General features: G+C 48.1%; 1 protein-coding gene across 4 annotated transcripts in view; it reads right to left on the bottom strand.

Moving 5' to 3' along the window:
- The window catches only part of CHD7 (chromodomain helicase DNA binding protein 7), a 129,289-nt gene extending 112,480 nt beyond the window's left edge, over positions 1–16,809 (bottom strand). For 2 of the 4 annotated variants that reach the window (XM_068671946.1, XM_068671945.1), the window contains exons 1-2: positions 16,289–16,809; positions 13,975–14,078 (exon numbers count right to left, since the gene is read on the bottom strand). The gene's annotated coding sequence lies outside the window, so the exon portion shown is untranslated. The remainder of the gene's footprint in view (positions 1–13,974; positions 14,079–16,288) is intronic. The other 2 variants (XM_068671943.1, XM_068671944.1) reach the window with 2 other exon arrangements.
- Between the last annotated feature and the right edge of the window lie 911 nt (positions 16,810–17,720).

Here is a 17,720-nt window from a genome sequence, read left to right as displayed (position 1 = left end):
CACGTTTTGCAATGTGGTCTCGCCTTCAGGTGGTCAAGAACCACAGACCAGCAGGCCAATGTCTCAGTGCAGTGAATAAGGAGAAGATACATACATCTTCTTTTATATATAAGAAACATAGGAGGGCATATAGATAAATACAGACCACAAAAGTGATGTTGATACCTTCCCATGGCAAAGTTCTCTCTTACTACTAATACTTATTTTGATCACCTGTCAATTGCTTCAAGGAATTCATCTGAGCTCAGTTGGATGCTCAAACTACACGCCAACTTCAGAACAACAGACCTCCACCAAAACATCTTAAACAAGGCTACAGCAGTGAAAGAGGAAAGATCTGCAAATGCATAAGCCAGTGGTTCAAACCAGGAAAATAAAAAGTTAGGAAAGATCTGGAAAAGAGTCAGCTGAGCTATGATGAGACCCACGCTGTTTAGCATGCACATAAATGATCAATAGATGAGCCTTAAAGTGAGTTGGCTGATAATAGCAATGAGTTCAATTTGCTAAGAACGAAAATCAAATGCAGGAAGCAGCAGATCTTCATCACACCCAGCAAAGGTGAAATAAAATGCAGATGAGAGTCAGCGTGGGTAAACAGCATGCAACGCACCTGAGAAAACACAGCCTGGCTACTTTACATGCACTGCACCGAGCTCAGACCCAACTGCCTTGTACTCAAGACAGGGACCTGGGAGCTAGAACAGATAGATCTAGGAAGACAACACATGTCAGGAGAGTAAACTGGAGTCTAAGAACACTGAACACTAAGAGTATGTCAGGAAAAATAAAAAAAGTGGAGGGAGAATTGTAGCAGAGAAGATCATTAAGTTACTGCCCAAGTCTGCAAGGTACCCATGTCATCCTGCAGCTTGTGTTTGCTCTGCCCACCTCCACTTCAGCAGAAAAACGACCAACGTGGGTGACACGCATGTGATACCCTCCGTCCTCCAGCCCGGAGAAGGGACAGCTGGGGAGAGAGTAGGAGGCAGCCTACAAAACCGCGAGCGGCACAGAGCAGGTAAGTAGTGAACCATTGTTCCCTTTCTCTTAACAAGGAAACTAGAGAACATCAAACAAAACTAGCAGGTGGTAGGTTCAAAATAAAACAAATAAAAGGAAGCAGTTCTTCATACAATGTGTACTTAAGCTGCAGAACTCATTGCCACAGTCCCCAATGGAAGCTAAGAGCTTACGCAGACCGAGAAAGACTAGACGAATTCATGCAAGAAAAATTCATTAAGCATTACCCATCACTTTTTCCGAGGAAATTCTGAGCTGCAAAGCCGGGGGGCTACAGGGCTCGCTCTGTTTCTCAAGAGCCTCCACCCCACTAAGCAGGACTCGGGATGAGACAGACCCCTGGTATGGCTGGGACAGCTGCTCCCGAAAGGCAAGGTTGTAACCTGGTTTTAATGGCTCTCAGCAATATGCTACTTTGATACCACACAGCTTCCAGCGTATCATTTCACTTTCCTTCCCTGAAGAAACTGTATCTCGGGCCCTGTTGTGGCAGTGCAAGGGAGATCACAACGTCTGAGAGCACCTCGGCAGGAACCGGACAAGGACACACACATTAACAAGGACCAGACTGCTGCAATTCCACCATTTTTGCATAAAAGACTAGCTTACTACAACAAGAAAAAAAAATCAAAACAAGTTTGTAATCTGTTTTTATCCCTTTGGGGCTGGAGGGGTGGGAAGAGTGGATAAAGGCAGTAACAGCAACACGGACACTGCAGCACAGGCCGTACCTCTCCGCACGCTGCTCATACCTACAGCAGTTCGTAAGTTCAGCTTCAGAATAACTCAAAACCAAACTGAGTTATATACTGAAATTTTAGGCATACCGAACTTGTATTGAAAATATTTTTTTCATGCCTGAAGGAGAAGGAATGAAAAACAACACAAAGTGCTGAAAATAAAAATAGTCACACTTTTTCTGTTTTAAACAGCAGCTGTAAGAGATAATATCAGCTCAAAGCACTGGCCTGAAGTTTTACTCCTGTTATAAAAAGATACTTAAAGTAACTACCACATATTTAGGTTAAGCACTTAAAGGAATTATTGGGAGACTGAATTCAATCTCCTGCTCCTGTTTGCAGGTCATGGTGTGACATCTTAGCTGCTGAAAACAAAGCCTCTGTTACCTCTGAAGTGGGAACAGCTCATTTCCTAAATCAGGGGGGGTGAATTTTCCCCCCACCAAATGCAGAAGATGCCACCAGTGCTGCCAGGGGCACTGACAAGCTCTGCCTCACTGCAGCTCCCAGCCCACTGCCAGTTCCTCCCCTGCTCCATGCTGAGCACAGCTCCAGCTCGAAGGCAGCGGCGTGTGCCCAGTGCCTTCTGCTACCCCTCCAGCAGCCTCGAGGTTTGTTTTCAAAGCCTTGTAGCAATCAAGGTTTTCACAGGCACAGGAAACACTCACCGTAAGCCCCAGATCACACCCAAATGACATGCCTTTCCCTGGGACCACGCAGCTGTTCAGAGATTGTTTGGTTGTTTGGTTTAGTCAGGACTTTAGATGGAAGAAAACCCTCACAGAAAACATGAGTCAAAATGGCTAACAACACAGCGGCTAATGGAAAGTACTCTGGCTACTTCTAAACCTAAGCTCAAGATGTTAAAATCACAGACTATTTAGCAGAGTTTTTTCAGGGAACCACACGTAGGACAAGGGGGAAGCTTGCAGTACCTGATCTCAACACACAAAATACAACTTTTTTAGAGTATACTCCTAAGAAATAGATGTAAACAACGCAAATTCTGAAAAATCACAGGCTATCGAGACACGGAATCTGAATACTTAGGATGGGTTTTTAAAAGTGCTAAGAGCAAAGTTGATCTGGTGTTTAAGGACAGCATTCATCTACTTCATGAGAGCAGCATCGAGACAAATTAACACTTGGTAAATAACCAAGATCATGTGATGAGAGCTGATACGTAAACAGCAACTATTACAAGCCCCGATATGGCAAACCTCAAAAGACATCCTTAGGAACCTGGTATACCAGTTTGGAGAAGCACTGAAGTCCCTGGCTCCCAGTCATCGCTTAGCTCATGAACCCTAAACAGGAGAAGAGACGAAAAACCACCCGAGCACTTGGAGGTGCACGCACCGAACAGGTACTTGGCCCTATATCCTGTCGATGCATACATCAGACAAAGAGCATCGAACGCACTCACTGGAAAGGAACGCACTTTTTCCTGTGGCAGAGCAGAACGACGTGCTCAGAACTCCTCCTGACCTTTCAGTAAGCCCTGTGCTGCTGCACGGACCATGCGTTAGCAACACTCATTCACCAGTCAGCATCAGCAAGTGGGAAAATACCTCCCTTCCTTCCCCCCCCTTTTTGTTTTAGGCTGAGCTGTTTCTCAGTTCCTCTTAAGCACTTCCTGTAGCAATGCCCACCACTCCAGACACCTCCAAATTTAATCCACTGGAATAAGCAGCCTTTAAATTAAGGTGTTATAAGGTCATATAGCAAGCAAGATGATCGGATTAAAGAGGAAGTGGAGTTAAGTTAATACTGAGTCACTATTTTAAGTTCTGCGTTCAAGACAACAGCACGATAGCCTTTCAAGTGTAAACCAGCCTTCAAGCAGGAAGGCTAAGAACTTTCATATTTAAAACCACCAAAAAAAAAGAAAAAAAAAAGTTTTGTTTCTTTTTTTAAATCTGAACATGAAATGCAGGACAAAAATTCATCAGACAGACAAGATCTGGTCCCAGAGACAGATGTTTTACAGCTGTGCTTTGGGCTTCCTAAAGCCCATTAGAGCTAGCACATACAATTCCTAATGTAAACAAGCTGCTTTTAGTAACTACAATATTCACTCCGAACACACACAATGCGGGTCAGAGCCACCACTCCTCATAGAGCTTGCACCAAAAGAAACGTGCAACATCCTTGGTGTCCCGAGCTCAAACTTGGAAGCCCCCTCTCCTGCTCCTCCTGCCAGCCCCTGCAGCTCCTGAAAGGGCACTTTTCAGATGTAAAACCTGCAGAGAGGGATCTATATGGTCCACCACTATTTATTTATTTTTTGATAACCACGGCAAGTGTTTACCTTCCACTAAGGCACACACAATTGCCCAAATCTTGAGAGGAAAAAAAAAAAAAAAAGGAAAGAAAGAACAAGATTCCATTATTTCACCTACTCGGCACCTTTCTGTCACACTGCAGGCAGTTTACACCAATAACTTTCCAAATAACCACGGCTTTTCAGAAAGCAAGCAGTTTCTCATATTGCATTCCTGCTTCTCTGAAAGTTACCTAAAATCCTTAGGAAGCCAGAGCAGAAGTTACAATCAGAATTCCTGACTTAGGGTAAAGTATTCACTCCTCGTGTGAGCTACACTGTGTAAACTGCCTATTTCTCTCTCTGAAGAGCAGCACAAGTATAGCAAAACAGGAGTAACTACACAGCATGTTATTTTACTTGCAGTGCGTTTTTCCACCCATTTCAAACAAATAAGAGTGATGAGACTGTGATTAAATCACTGTGAGAAAGCTTCAGGTTACCAGAGGCAACGTAGTCTTAGCTATCTGCTAAGAACAAGAAATCCCATAGTACCTCAAACTAACAGAGGAACGATCTAGATACTTAGCATAAAGTTATGAATAACTCAGCCCACTGAATTAAACATTAATTTGATAAAATTTGAGATGTATGAATTGAGTCAGGAGGTTGTTGAACCTAATGTAGAACTTTAAACTTGCCAAAACAAGAATCACAGTAAAAGTAATAAAAAAAAGGCACAGAACAATGTACTTTCTTGTGAATAAATTGTTTAAAAGATGAAATACTTCAAACTTGAAATCTCAGACAAGCTATCAGTAAATCTTCTAGGCTTTTGTTCTGCTACCTCAGAAGAAAAACTGATTTCTAGACAGTGGTTTATTAATTTTAACAAACTGTTTAGAGCTCGCAATCCATACCATTGCTAGAATAAACAAATTTCAATATCAATTTGAACTCAGGCCAGCACATTTTTCTTTTGGTGTCCTTTGCTTCACAAATGATTATTCCATTTCTATTTCTCCCACGAAGGTTCCCAGGCAACTGATCCAATCCACTTGCTCACTGCCACCAAAATGAAAAGATGAAAAGGGCTTGCAGCTCTCCAAGCCACAGGCCCCCCTCGTCCTTCGTACCAGTTCTGGTGTTCATCAGATCCTTTTATGAGCCAGTTTGATTCATTACAACAGCAAAATGCTCTCCATTTTACTGAGTTATTTTTCTGCCATTTTAGTGAACTAAAGGGGTTCACAGAAGGACCTGACAAGCACTGCTGCTACGGAGCTGGGCACTGGGGAAGAAGGGTGCGGGGGGACAAAGACTGCGTGGAAACTTCTCCTTTCACAACCCTGTCCTGTTAAATTAGCTCACCGCCTTTCCCAGACCATACCCTGACTTACAAAGGAGTAGGTGGACCACAAGGTGACATGCAATACTTTCCAGCTGTCTTGAGAGCTACAACATAATTTACTGTAATATGTATTCTCAGTATAGATTTAGGTACAACACTCCAGCAGGAAAAAGATATATACATTGAGTTCTTGCAAAGATCATAAACGGTAAGATAAGCGTAACTCGATTAGAAGAGAAGGGTAAAGAAAGCTTTGCAGATATCCCAGTTAAAATAAAAACAAATAGCCATTGGAAAGTGACCACCAATCTCAAAAAGCCGCATGACAGAGAGAAGCTACAAGAATTTTTGATAAGGAGGAAAAAGGAAGGATTTTATCTTTTCTCTTGAAGTTGTCACCAGTATCCACGTAAACCTACTACAGGAGGCTGACATCCCCGTTTCCTTAAACTCCAAGAGAAAGAGTCTGGAAGGGGGCAGCCAAGCCAGCAAGGCATTTTACCATGGACCAGTGTCAGCATGCTCCTGGGTTTTCTGACCCGTGGTTTCTCTCTGTGGATCCATCTGCCTCTTTCTGTGATGCACAACCTACCCTGGACGTGCCACTTTGCTTGGGAAGCGAACAAGGACCAGATCCATCACTCCCAAAGTGACAGCAGCGAGTGGGACACCTCCACTTGCTCTGATGAAACTCACACACACACAGGCTCCCCCAGTGCAGAAACAACTCATTTCGGCCTGCTCTTGAGAGAAGAGTACTGTGTTCAGTTTTGGGCCCCTCGCTACAAGAAGGACATCAAGGTGCTTGAGCGGGTCCAAAGAAGGGCGACAAAGCTGGTGAGGGGCCTGGAGAGCAAGTCCTATGAAGAGCAGCTGAAGGAGCTGGGCTTGTTCAGCCTAGAGAAGAGGAGGCTCAGGGGTGACCTTATTGCTCTGTATAAGTACATTAAAGGAGGCTGTAGCGAGGTGGGGGTTGGCCTGTTCTCCCATGTGCCTGGTGACAGGACGAGGGGGAATGGGCTAAAGTTACGCCAGGGGAGTTTTAGGTTAGATGTTAGGAAGAGCTTCTTTACTGAAAGGGTTGTTAGACATTGGAACGGGCTGCCCAGGGAGGTGGTGGAGTCACCATCCCTGGAAGTCTTCAAAAGACGTTTAGATGTAGAGCTTAGGGATATGGTTTAGTGGGGACTGTTAGTGTTAGGTCAGAGGTTGGACTCGATGATCTTGAGGTCTCTTCCAACCTAGAAATTCTGTGATTCTGTGAAGAAGCACCCTGCCCAAAGCACTGTCGTCTTACGTCTTATCAAATCAGACGAGGGTTTTCAGCCTTCTCAACCCTACCAGCCAGCCACCCCAAAATCATAACACCAGGCAGCCTTGAAGCACTCCACACATCCCCAAGCACCACGGAGATGTCTTTGAACAAGCCACAAAGGAAGAGGGCAGCGGATCCCTGGCATCCTGATGGCGGATGACACTGGGCACACAGCCAGCACCCCCCCCTGCTCCACAACAGCCTCCACCAGCTGGGTTCCTCCCAGGGCAAGCATTTGGGTTGCCCAACCACCCCATGCGGCTCAGTCCAGTCGTGCCGCGAGTCACAGGCCAGCCTTGGCTGGGAAATGGCAGATTGAGGTGAAGCAAGGCCCGCTGACGGCCTGGTCTTCCTCCTCCGGGGGGAAGGGGAGAAGTGGTGGAAGGCGAGAAATACACTGGGAAGAGAGATTAAAATGTCTCTGTTGTGGTAGGGAAACTTCTTCTGAGAACAGAGATGGAAGCAGCTCCTTTCATCTGTCGTCGAGGTTTTCTTTTTCAATACCCCAAAGCCAAGTAACCATTTGTTGGTGGGAGGGGGAGAGCAAGGGTATGAGGTGTTAGCTTATTTCCTGGAGAACTAGCCATTTAACTCGGTCATCTTAAACACAGCATTTCTTTAAATCTAACCATGATTAAGTGAAAAGGCACACAAACCACTTCCCCTCCTTCCATTTTTCTTTTTTTAGTTTCAGTGCAACATCTAACACACGTGACTTCAAGGACTGTCATCTACTACAATAATTATCAGACCCAAGCTGGAAACTGTGCTCTTGCTCTACTGCTGCCTTTAACAAGGTCGTTCTTCCAACAGGAGAGCCATTTCCACAAAACAACTCCTTCCTTCCCTGTGTGGCTGTCACAAAGCTCAAATCTTGCTAGAAATATATTTTTTTAAAGTATGTTCACCAAGAATTACTCAAGTGAGTAAGGTGGCATAGGCTGTACGTTACTGCACAACTGTAGTAAAGCTGAAATGCAATTTTTCAGTGACCTCCTTGAGGTTACGATGGAATTAGGGAATCCCGTAACTGCCTTCACATGCTTCTGTATGAACAAACCAAAATGAAACACACCTTTGCAGAGATCAAGAGCTGAAGCTGTTCGTTCACTTCCCCTCTGAAGAACAAATGATTAAACTAAAGATGAATCAGGCTGTACTCCATTCACAGAGCTAAGAAAATGCAAAGCATAGCAGACACCTCATAACAGTACTGATAAATAAAGTGAATTACTTAGCAGGTCTCTCCCAGACTTACCTCCTGAGGCAGTCAAGAAACCCCTATTTAACTCACTTTCTGAATGATTCCTTCCTAAATCAAGAGAGATTAAATTGCTCGCTATAAGCTCTCAGTTTAATTTGTCATGGTTAAAACAACTTGAGGCAAGAATTACACTCTTAGCAGGAGTCCCCTCTTCAGAGTTTAAAGGGATCTCCGGACTCAGGTAAGCAGTGGCTAGAATGATACCGGGCCTTTGCTGAACCACCCTGGCAGGACCGTACCTCCCTGTGACCTCTGCAAGAAATCTGGGCCAAAATCCTCATCAGGAATTAGCAAGATAGTCCGAGTACCTCTCAAACCAACACCTGGAGAGGATGACCTGTTTATTGCCAGGCAAAAAGCAGATGACAAAATCCAACAGGTAGCTTACTCCAGCCCAGCAGCAGCAGAAACCAGAGCGCAGCCTCAAACAGCCAGAGGACTTTCCTAGAAATATGCCGGGCAGTTCATGCAAAAATATCATCTTCATATACTGCATTGCAAGCTAATAACTGAAGTTGTGGTTATTTAGGTATTTCCAATCCCTTATAAACAAGATACATTCAAATATAAGACTAAAAGAAACCAGTTACCTAAAGTGCATGATTTGTGGACTTCAGAGATGCTCTCCTATCCAGGAATATTTAAGATTCTGAAATTGCCATACCCTAACTACTGATTAAGATGCATCCTTGAAGCTTTCTCTCACCTATGTGCAATTTTATCTCAGCCTTATCAGAGTGATTTTTGAACATCTGTTAGCCCTTTCGTTACCTTCCTTTCTTTAATCCTCCTTATTGCAAGCATTAAAAACAAAGTTGTACCTTTCAAAGTTGTATCAACCTTTCTGTTAGTCTTATTTGCAACTCCAAGAAACACTAAACTGCTGCTTGCTGCAGTCCAGGATGACATTCATGTTCCTGCAAGACATTTTACCAAGCAGCATTCAGCTTCAGATTTCTATCTCAATAGCTACATCGGCAAACTGTCTCTGAAGCAAGAAAGATGTTCATATAACATCAACACAGACTTCCAACTCGCTAGCCCATCCAAGTTGGCAGCACCAAAGACTTGAACTGAGTTTCTCTATTCCTCTCACATGGGTTTGTGTCACATTTCTCCTAGAAGAGCACTACCCCAGCACTTTCTCCAGTGAAGCCTTTTCTCCTCTTTTTGTTCTGTCGCTACCCCCAAACTTCTAAAAGCACGGCATTCAGCTCAGCTTCTGTTAGATTTCCCTTGAATCTAACAGAATTTCCCTCTCTGAAAGAACGACCACTGTTCCTTAGCACCTAAAAACTACCCATTTAATAAACGTTGTTTACTCTCTAAATAAATCCACAGACTTCCTGTATTAAGATCCAGGATAAAAAAAAGTGCCTTTGTTAAAGTCTTCCTCGGGCTTGATCCAGGTCCCAATCTCCTTCACCACTGGTCCACACAGTCCTGGTTCTCTGAACCTTCCTCACTGCTCCAAGAAGTGTCACAGCCCCCTGTGCAAGCTCCTCCCCATGCCCCAAATTTCATCCTTTGGACATGGTTATCCTACAGCTGCTACCTCCAGTGCACAGAAAGGGTGATGGGGCCGGCCTTCTCCCACACGCCACCATGGAGAACAAGAAGAAAAAACATTACAGCCCTAACTCTGAACGACACAGGACTGCTACTGTCACAAAAGCAGAAGTCAAAGTGACAAAACTACCCAACAGTTGGCAAAGAAGCCTTCAGAAAGCCACCCGCAGGCTGCAGTGCCAGCTGCCCTGTGCCAGGACCGCATCAGGCTGGGCACAGCCGCTGAGCTCATCCCGCGCCAGCAACGCATCCTCCGTGGTACTATTAGGAACTGAAATGTGTGTTTATTTTGCAACATACCCTAATTATCTAAGGCTAACAAAGAAAAATGCAACTCTGTTAAGCAAACAAAGAGCGATATAAATTGGAAAGAAGATTAAAAACTGGTAGAAAGGCACTATCTGAAGGGGAAAGTCTAAGGGATCTTGAGGCAGGGAGGTGGAGGGGTGGGGAATAAACACATTTAGATTTCAGAGCAAGACTGGTTTACCTGCACCTAAGAAATCATACTTTGTACATCTGATGTACACCTCCATCAGATGCTTTTAGAAGGGAAGCTTACTTTGTAGATGGATATCAAAATAAACTGTAAGGTAGGACAATTTCTTTCAATATCTCTAAGAAGAAATTTTAAAGCCAGCTACCTGTTGGAAGTCAGAGCAATAAACAGAAAGCTCAACTGAAGAGCTTAAAAAGTGGCTCAAAGCTGTTAAAAATTAAAGAGCTTCCAAAAATATTCAGCACTGAACTCTCCAGCACACTGCCTATTCCCAGGCAGGTAAATTGCCGTGCCACTTGCTATGATAACCAGCCCCTATTTAAACGAAGCCTGACCAGAATAACCTCTAGGATCAAGCCTGGATATCTGAAATTTAATTTTCCTCTCAGGACCATTAGGATGAAGGCAGACATTTTGGCTGCAATGACTTTTTCCAGACAATTGATTCTCGAAGTTATTTATTCCCCACCATTCCCCTCAAGGCCCTCTCGTCACAGCAATTGTCTATGTCAGAGGAAGGTTGGATGCAGCTCCCATGAAAGCCCAGCAAAACCACACCCAACATAGCTATATAGGTCACTACAAAGCAAAGGGATCCCTACACCACACCAGCAAGGGCCTCTGGTTAGCTCCTATGCACTGATAAGCCTGCAAAGTCACTGTATTTGTATGGTATCGTAACATGAAGCTCATCTGCTAACGAGCACTCTTTTACTGAATTTTAACTTTTAAATTAGAATGGTTAAATTAAGCAGTACTACTTTTTTTTTTTTTTTTGGAAGAAGAATGTATTTAGTGGAAAAGCTGAAAAATAACCAGGATGTTTAGAAACTGCGCAGCATTTGTGAAACAAGAGAACCCAACAGCATGAAGATCATCGGGTTGGACTTGGCTTCTCCTAGGTGCATGTTTACATCTTTGAAAAGTCACAATGTTGGAAGCTAAGAGCTAATCAGCTTTTGTATACTTAAGAATATCCTTAAGAGCTTTGTTGTCATATTCAGGCTCCTGGAATGTGTCCTTTAGGTCACAGACTGAGTCTTTTATTTATTTATTTATTTAGTATCATGTCTTCCAATTTCACGCATTGAAATTCTTACTTGGAAAATAACTGTGATGCGGCATTTCCAAGGCCACCAGTCTGGGTGAAGACAGGAGCCACTGTGACTTACAGGTAGGTTCTACAGATGGAAAGAAATCAGGAGGGAGAACTCTTTCATCAGGTTTTAAGATCTTGTCAGAATCCTAATAACAAATTGAGATGTTTCTGCGTAATGTGCCTTTTACAACTCTTTCAGAGGAAAGAGTAAAAGAAAAAAAAGTCAGTAATAATAGTTGTACTAGGAGTTTTCTTCTGCTTTTTTATTGTTTCCAAAATACAGACAACACTTGAGACTTTCTTCCATCAAAATCCAGCGCAGCTTGTATTTGTGCACACGAGTTATTCACGGAAATATAAGTGATGGGAAGCAATGAAGTTAACGTCTGTCTCAACAACGAGGCTAAATAGAAGCAGTAAATTAATACAGTAACTTTCCTGTTGGAAAAGTGAAATCTAAAGCCCCACCTCCACACAAAAGACTCATTTGTACAAGAGACAGTTTAATTATTTACCAAAATTTGCAGTTTTCTCATGTAGATAGGGAACCTAAAAGTATTATTCGCGTTACTTACGGGCATCAGCTAAGCAGCCCATAAATCTGAGCAGTTAGTGATCCGTTCACAGCAGAGAAATACAAAAGGGGCTGGAAGTCAGGATTTAAGGGAACTGAGGGAAGGGGGTGTTCAGACACACGCGACTCGTCAGGCAGTTGTCCGTGCCCTTGCTAGCCATGCAAATTTATTTGAATAATGCTAGGTGCACAACAGCAAACACCAGCCAGCAGGTTCTGAACGCCTTCCATCTGAGAAACTAATTTAAAAATAAGATGAAGAGGAAATATGGGATGGAGATAAGGCACGGGATTTAAGGCGACCCATGTGTTTATTTCCACACTCTTCCTTCCTACTTACTTTTTTCCCCCTCTCCTTCCCATCTGAACAACCTTTATGCACCACACCATGTGCTAAAAACAAAACAAAAAGCAAGCAGCCAGATGCTCTAGGAAGCTACGGACACAGCCAACCCCAGAGCCCCAACATGAGATTTTAAGCAAAACCTGCAGAGCGCCTGCGCATCGTGCCTTTCACCTTGGCAGACATCGCACCTGGGTTGCTGTTAGGGCTCTGAGCCCACATCACATTCTTAGGGTAAGAAACCGCACAGATTTAGGGTGCCTGGGCCAGGTCCTGCCCAAAAAGCCAGGGCCCAGCGCCAAGCCCTCCGCAACTTTACTGGTGTCTCCCGGCACCTCCGCGTGCGAACGGCGAGCTTCACGTCCTGCCGGGGCCTAGCGTTACTTCAGCGCTAATGAGAAATACCGTGGACGTTAATCAAAAGCTTTTCAGTGCTAAACAGCAAATAACTCCCCTGAAAAAAAAAGCCGCAATATAGCTGACCGACCCCTCGACATGAAACGGGAAGTCTTTACAGTGCTCCTTTGACCTAACCCTTCAGGTTTCCACATCAACCGAATTCAAAAGAAAGTGGTTACAGCTCCGGTCTCCCACCATTGTCCAGTTTGGATCCCAATAGGCAGTACAGTCCCACTATATCTATATTTTTGACCACTATTTTTGCAACACCACGTCCCTAAAAATTACTGTTTTCCCTAAAAGGACCGTGTGATCTTCCGCTACCATTGAAACTTCCCTTGATTGCTGAAGAGGCAATAAAATCGTTTCAGATTTCAAATCTGAGCAAGTTTTTCCATTGTTTAAACAACCTACCCAGGATTTACAAGTAATAACAGAAATATCATTATATTGTTAAATATTTAGTGAGATATTCGGTCAAATACGATTATCCAATTAGTATCAGCAAGTCACTAATTCGGTTAAACTTGCAATCACAAGCATTTAGCGCTCTGAGGAGAGTCTGCTGTACAGCTTTCAAAATCGTCTTTTATGTATTACTTATTTAATAATAATAAAAAAAAAAAGCTTAAAGAGGCTGAAAACAAGCAGTTGAGGTTAACAGAAAAGCAGGACAGACTGTGTGTGAAAATCTGGCATTTTCCAGTGCTCTAGCAGGGGAGATTTTGTTTTGTGCAACTGTTTCAAACTTCGAGTGATGCCTGGTAGAAAAAACAATTACTTTTTCCAAGCAGTTGTGGTTTTATCCTAGAGGAAAATCACACACTATCTGAAGGATCTCTGCGAAACCCTGAGCGGCTGTAGCACCGAACAAGAGGAAACAAGCAGTGCTCCCGCTTTTAGTAGCTAGAGATAGGAAAATGTTAAGAGCATAATTGTCCTAATCACCTGTTACAAACCTCAGAAACAAATGGTTAATTTTCCCCTGGACTGCAGCTTGTTTTTAAAAAGCATTACGAGAATTTTTCCGCCGCCGTTACGAGGGCAGAGCTCTGGGAAGAATCCCCCCTCTAACTATCTCCTCGCTGCTAAGTTTGTCAGCAGCCCCGTTGTCTAGCGTGGGTTTTAAGCAGAGCAACGTGATTTCCCTCCCCCCCCCCCTTTCTTTTCAAACGAAAAAGAAAAAAAAAGCGTTGGAAACTTTCAGGACAGAAGCTGGAGAGCTCAGAAGTTCCTCCCTTAGCAGCGCCGAGCAATGCAGAGCAGAGTCCTGCAAACGTGCCCCAAGCATCCAGCTACATTTAGCTTTCAGCCTTTTTATTATCATTGTCAATGAATGGGCCCCAGTCAAATTAAAGCTGCCATTTTAGGTTAAAGACTAGAGAGCCTCTGTTGTGCAACAGCGAGACAAAAACACTCCAAGCGACAGATGCAGCATTCTCATTGGAAAACGATGGATTTCAACTTTTATAAAAAAAAATAATAAAAAAAATCCCGATCATGCTTTTTAATATGAATTATATATTGATACTCACACATTACCGCAAACTAACGGGATTTATAATTGGGATAAATCAGCTACCCATGCTGCTAAGGTCATAGTCATTAAGATTTTTTTGCCGTCGTTAGAATGGATGATCTGTGAGGAAATGAACAGAAACATTTTTTGTTCAACTTGCTTGTTTGTGTCTCCGCTAGTCCCATATACCACGAGAAAAAAAAAAAGGGGGGAGGGGGACATACGGAAGGGGGGGAGGCAAACACATTCTCCCGAAAGCCATCTTCTAGTATAAACACAGCTTGCAATCTGCTTTGATGAAAGTAAGGGGAAAAAAAAAAATCGAGGCGCACATCGACACACAGAAACAAACTTATTGCATTGAGGTTATTCTGATATTCCCCGAGCCAGAAAAAAAAAATAAATATCCAAGGGAGTGGGAAAGCTGCTCGCAAAAGGCAAAAATCGCCCCTTTCTGTAGTTGGAAGGCACGCTCGGTACCTTCCCAAACGAAAACAAAGGCGGAAAGTGGGCAAGTAGGGGGAGAGTTGCGCGGTGCATCCAGCGATCCCTCAGTAATTCAAAGGGAACTCCCCGGGCATTGCTACTTTTCTTTTGTCCATTGTCTGTTTAAAAAAAAACTAGTTTGGACCCGGGCGCTGCGGAGAAGTGAGCGGAGGAAACCCAGCTCCGATTCCCAGCCCCTGCCCCGAAGCCGCCCCTTTCCCAGCGCTGCGCCCCCCCTATAAAATATATATATATAGGGGGAAAAAAAAATAATAGGAAGAATAATAAAAAAAAAAGGAGGAAAGGAGGAGGGGGGGGGCGGCTCGGGGGGGTCCCCCCGCAGCGTGGGAGCGTGTCCCCCCTTCCGTGCCGCTACCGGGCTGGATGCCCGCGATGTAATGATGGCTGCTCCTCGCCTGCAGCTCCTTCTCCCTGAGACTCGCTAACAACCCTGCCCCCCTCCTCCTCCTCCTCCTCCATCCTCTCCCCCCCCCCGTACACACACACACACACACAGGCACACAGACAGACAGCCAGGCAGGACGGACGGACACCCGGCCGCACGCCCCGTCCGCTTCCCACTTCCAGCGGCTCCCGGCGGGGCGGCGGCAGGGCGCTGCGTGCGCCCCCCCCCCCCCCGGGCGCTTCTCTCTCCTCTCTCTCTTTCTCACACACCAACACACACCGAGCCCCCCCCCCCCCTTGCACACGCACACACACACACACGCAGCCGCCACCCCCGGCCTGGCCTCGCACCACCTTTTCCGCTCCCCGTGCGGTAGGGAAAGAGAAGGGAGAAAAGAACCGGGGAGGGGAGGAGGAGAGACTTGGGGGGGGGGGGGGGGACGAGAGGGGATGAGATGCGCCCCGACCCCATGTGCGTGACCCTCCGGGGCTCGCCCCCATTATGCGGCCGCCCCCAGCAGCGGCGGCAGCAGCAGCAGCAGCGCCCCGGCTGGCTCCGGTCCCTCGCCGTCCCCTCCCTCCTTTCTTTCCCCGGCCCTCGCCGCCCCCTCCCGGTGCCACCCTCCCGCCGCCGGGGCAGGACAATCGCGCACACCGGAGCGGCACCGCGTGCTCCTTCCTCCTCCTCCTCCTCCTCCTCCTCCTTCTCCTTCTTCCCCGCCCGCCTTCCTGGGGGTGCCCCGGCCCCCATGTGCCGGCCGGGAGCGCGGTGCTGCCGGGCGGGGCCGTGCCGAGCCGAGCCGAGCCGGGCCGGGAAGGGAAGCGCCCTCACTTTGTTAGCTGCTTGTTGTGCTCGGCAGCCCCGGCAGCGTGGTCAGCGCTGGGGACGGGGAGGACGGGGAATAAGAGAGAGGGGAGGGAGGGGGGGGGGAGGAGGTGGTGGGAGCGCTCCCTCGGCCCCGCCGCCCAGTTTCGCTCAACTTTTCCCGGATTTTCAGCCGCCCTCCAAACTTGCCGAGAGGACCGGAGCGTCTGTGAGGGGGGGGGGGGTGGGAAGGAAAAAACGAGGCGGGGAGGGGAAGGGAAGGGAAGGGGAAGGGGCGCCGCCGCTCCGGCTCCCCGGTGCCCTCCCCTCCCCCGAGGCAGGCGGGCGGCCGGCCGGCCGCAGCACAACAAAAAGCCATTTACACCCGGGGAAGTGCCCCGCTGAGCGCGGCCCCCCCGCCTCGCACCGAGCCGCCACGGGGCGCAGCATCCCCCACACGCACCCCAAACCTCCCCCCCCACCCCGGGACCCCCTTCCCCTAAACGCCCCCTTTCCCCCAAACGCCCCCTAATTCCCCTAATTCCCCTCGCACCCCCCCCAACACCGCCACCCCCCTCGCCCCCCCCCCCCCAAGCCTTAGCCCCGCCGGGGACCTGCCTCCCCGGTCACTCACCGGGCCGGTGCGGGGCCGTCGGGGGCCGTCGGGGGTCGGTGTCCCCCGCTCGCTCCCTCGCTGCCCTCCGCCGAGGGGCCGGGGAGGAGGAGGGGACACGCTCCGGAGTTGGTGCCGCTGGCCGGGGGGGGCTCGCACACGCACACGGAGTTGCTCGCTCGGCCCGGGGCTGGGCTAAGAGGGGAGGAGAGGAGAGGAGAAGAGAAGGGGGGGGTGGGGGGGGGGAGATCCCTGGCCGGGGCGGGCGGGCGAGAGGAGGGGTGGAAGGGAGGGGAGGGAGAGAGGAAGGGTCAGCGCGGGGCTCGGGCAGTTTCGGGCTCTCCGCCGGGTCCCGGCTCCGCTTCGCTCCTTTGTGTAATTTCACTCGATTCAAGTTTAATCCGATAGTTCCCGAGCGCGCCCGCAGGAGCCGAGCCGAGCGAGACACCAGCCAGCCAGGCGGCTGCCGCGGCTGCCGCCCCCTCCCTCTCCCTTCTCCCTCCTCCTCCTCCTCCTCCTCCTCCTCTTCCCCTCCCTCCGCCGCCACAAGGCGCGCCCCCGACACCGCCCCCTCCCCGGGGGCGAGCGCGGCCGCGCGCCCCGCCCCGCCGCGACGTCAGCGCCCCGCCCGGCATAATTTATGCAACGGGGGGGGGGTGCAAAAAAAAGGAAAAAAAAATAAAAGCAAAAAAAAAAAAAAGCAAAAAAAAAAAGCAAAAAAAAAAATTTTTTTTTTTTTTTTAAAGAAGAAGAAGAAGAAGCAAAACGCGCGGCGGGGGGGGAGGAAGGGCGCGGGGTCACCCCCCTGCAGCCCATGGGGGTCCTACGAGGAGCGTGGGGGGGCTGCGGAGCCTCCGGGTTTGGGGTCGGGGTCGAGGGGAGCGAGGACGACCCCATGCAAATGCCCCGGGGCCGCCCCCGGCCCGCCCCCGTGTGCCCCGGCCCGGAGGTGGAGGGGGTTATTTTGGGGGAGGGGGGGCACAGCCCGGTCCCGTCCCGTCCAAAGGGGCGCGCTCGGTGTGGCTGCGGGGGAGCGGCTTCAAACTTGAGGAGGAAAAGCCCTGAGGGGTCCCGGCCCCCTCCCTGTGGGGCCGTCCCGAGCGGACTTTGGCCGGGCCGCAGCGGCCATTTGAGGCCGCGCCTCGCCTCGGGCCGCATGGCCCCGCATCCCACCAAAATGGGGTGAGCGGTGTCCCCTGCTTGCCCCGTGCCCGCAGAGCCTTTTTGGGGACTCTGCTCGTGCTACGGGACACAGTCAGAGCAACAGAGATGGCACCAATGTGGGGTTCCCATCCGCCACCTTGTTGGCTCCCATCGCCTCGCGTTGGCCAACGCAACACCGAAAGCCCCGCTCGCGTCTCATCTTTGCCCCGCTGCCCCAGGTGGCCACCAAAGCATGGCCGTGGCCACCCCGAGGAACACGGGGCCAGCATCCGGGCCTGCTCCCCACACT

This window comes from Anas acuta, chromosome 2, assembly GCF_963932015.1.
Source record: "Anas acuta chromosome 2, bAnaAcu1.1, whole genome shotgun sequence".
NCBI lineage: Eukaryota > Metazoa > Chordata > Aves > Anseriformes > Anatidae > Anas > Anas acuta.
This window is presented reverse-complemented; position numbering and strand designations above follow the sequence as displayed.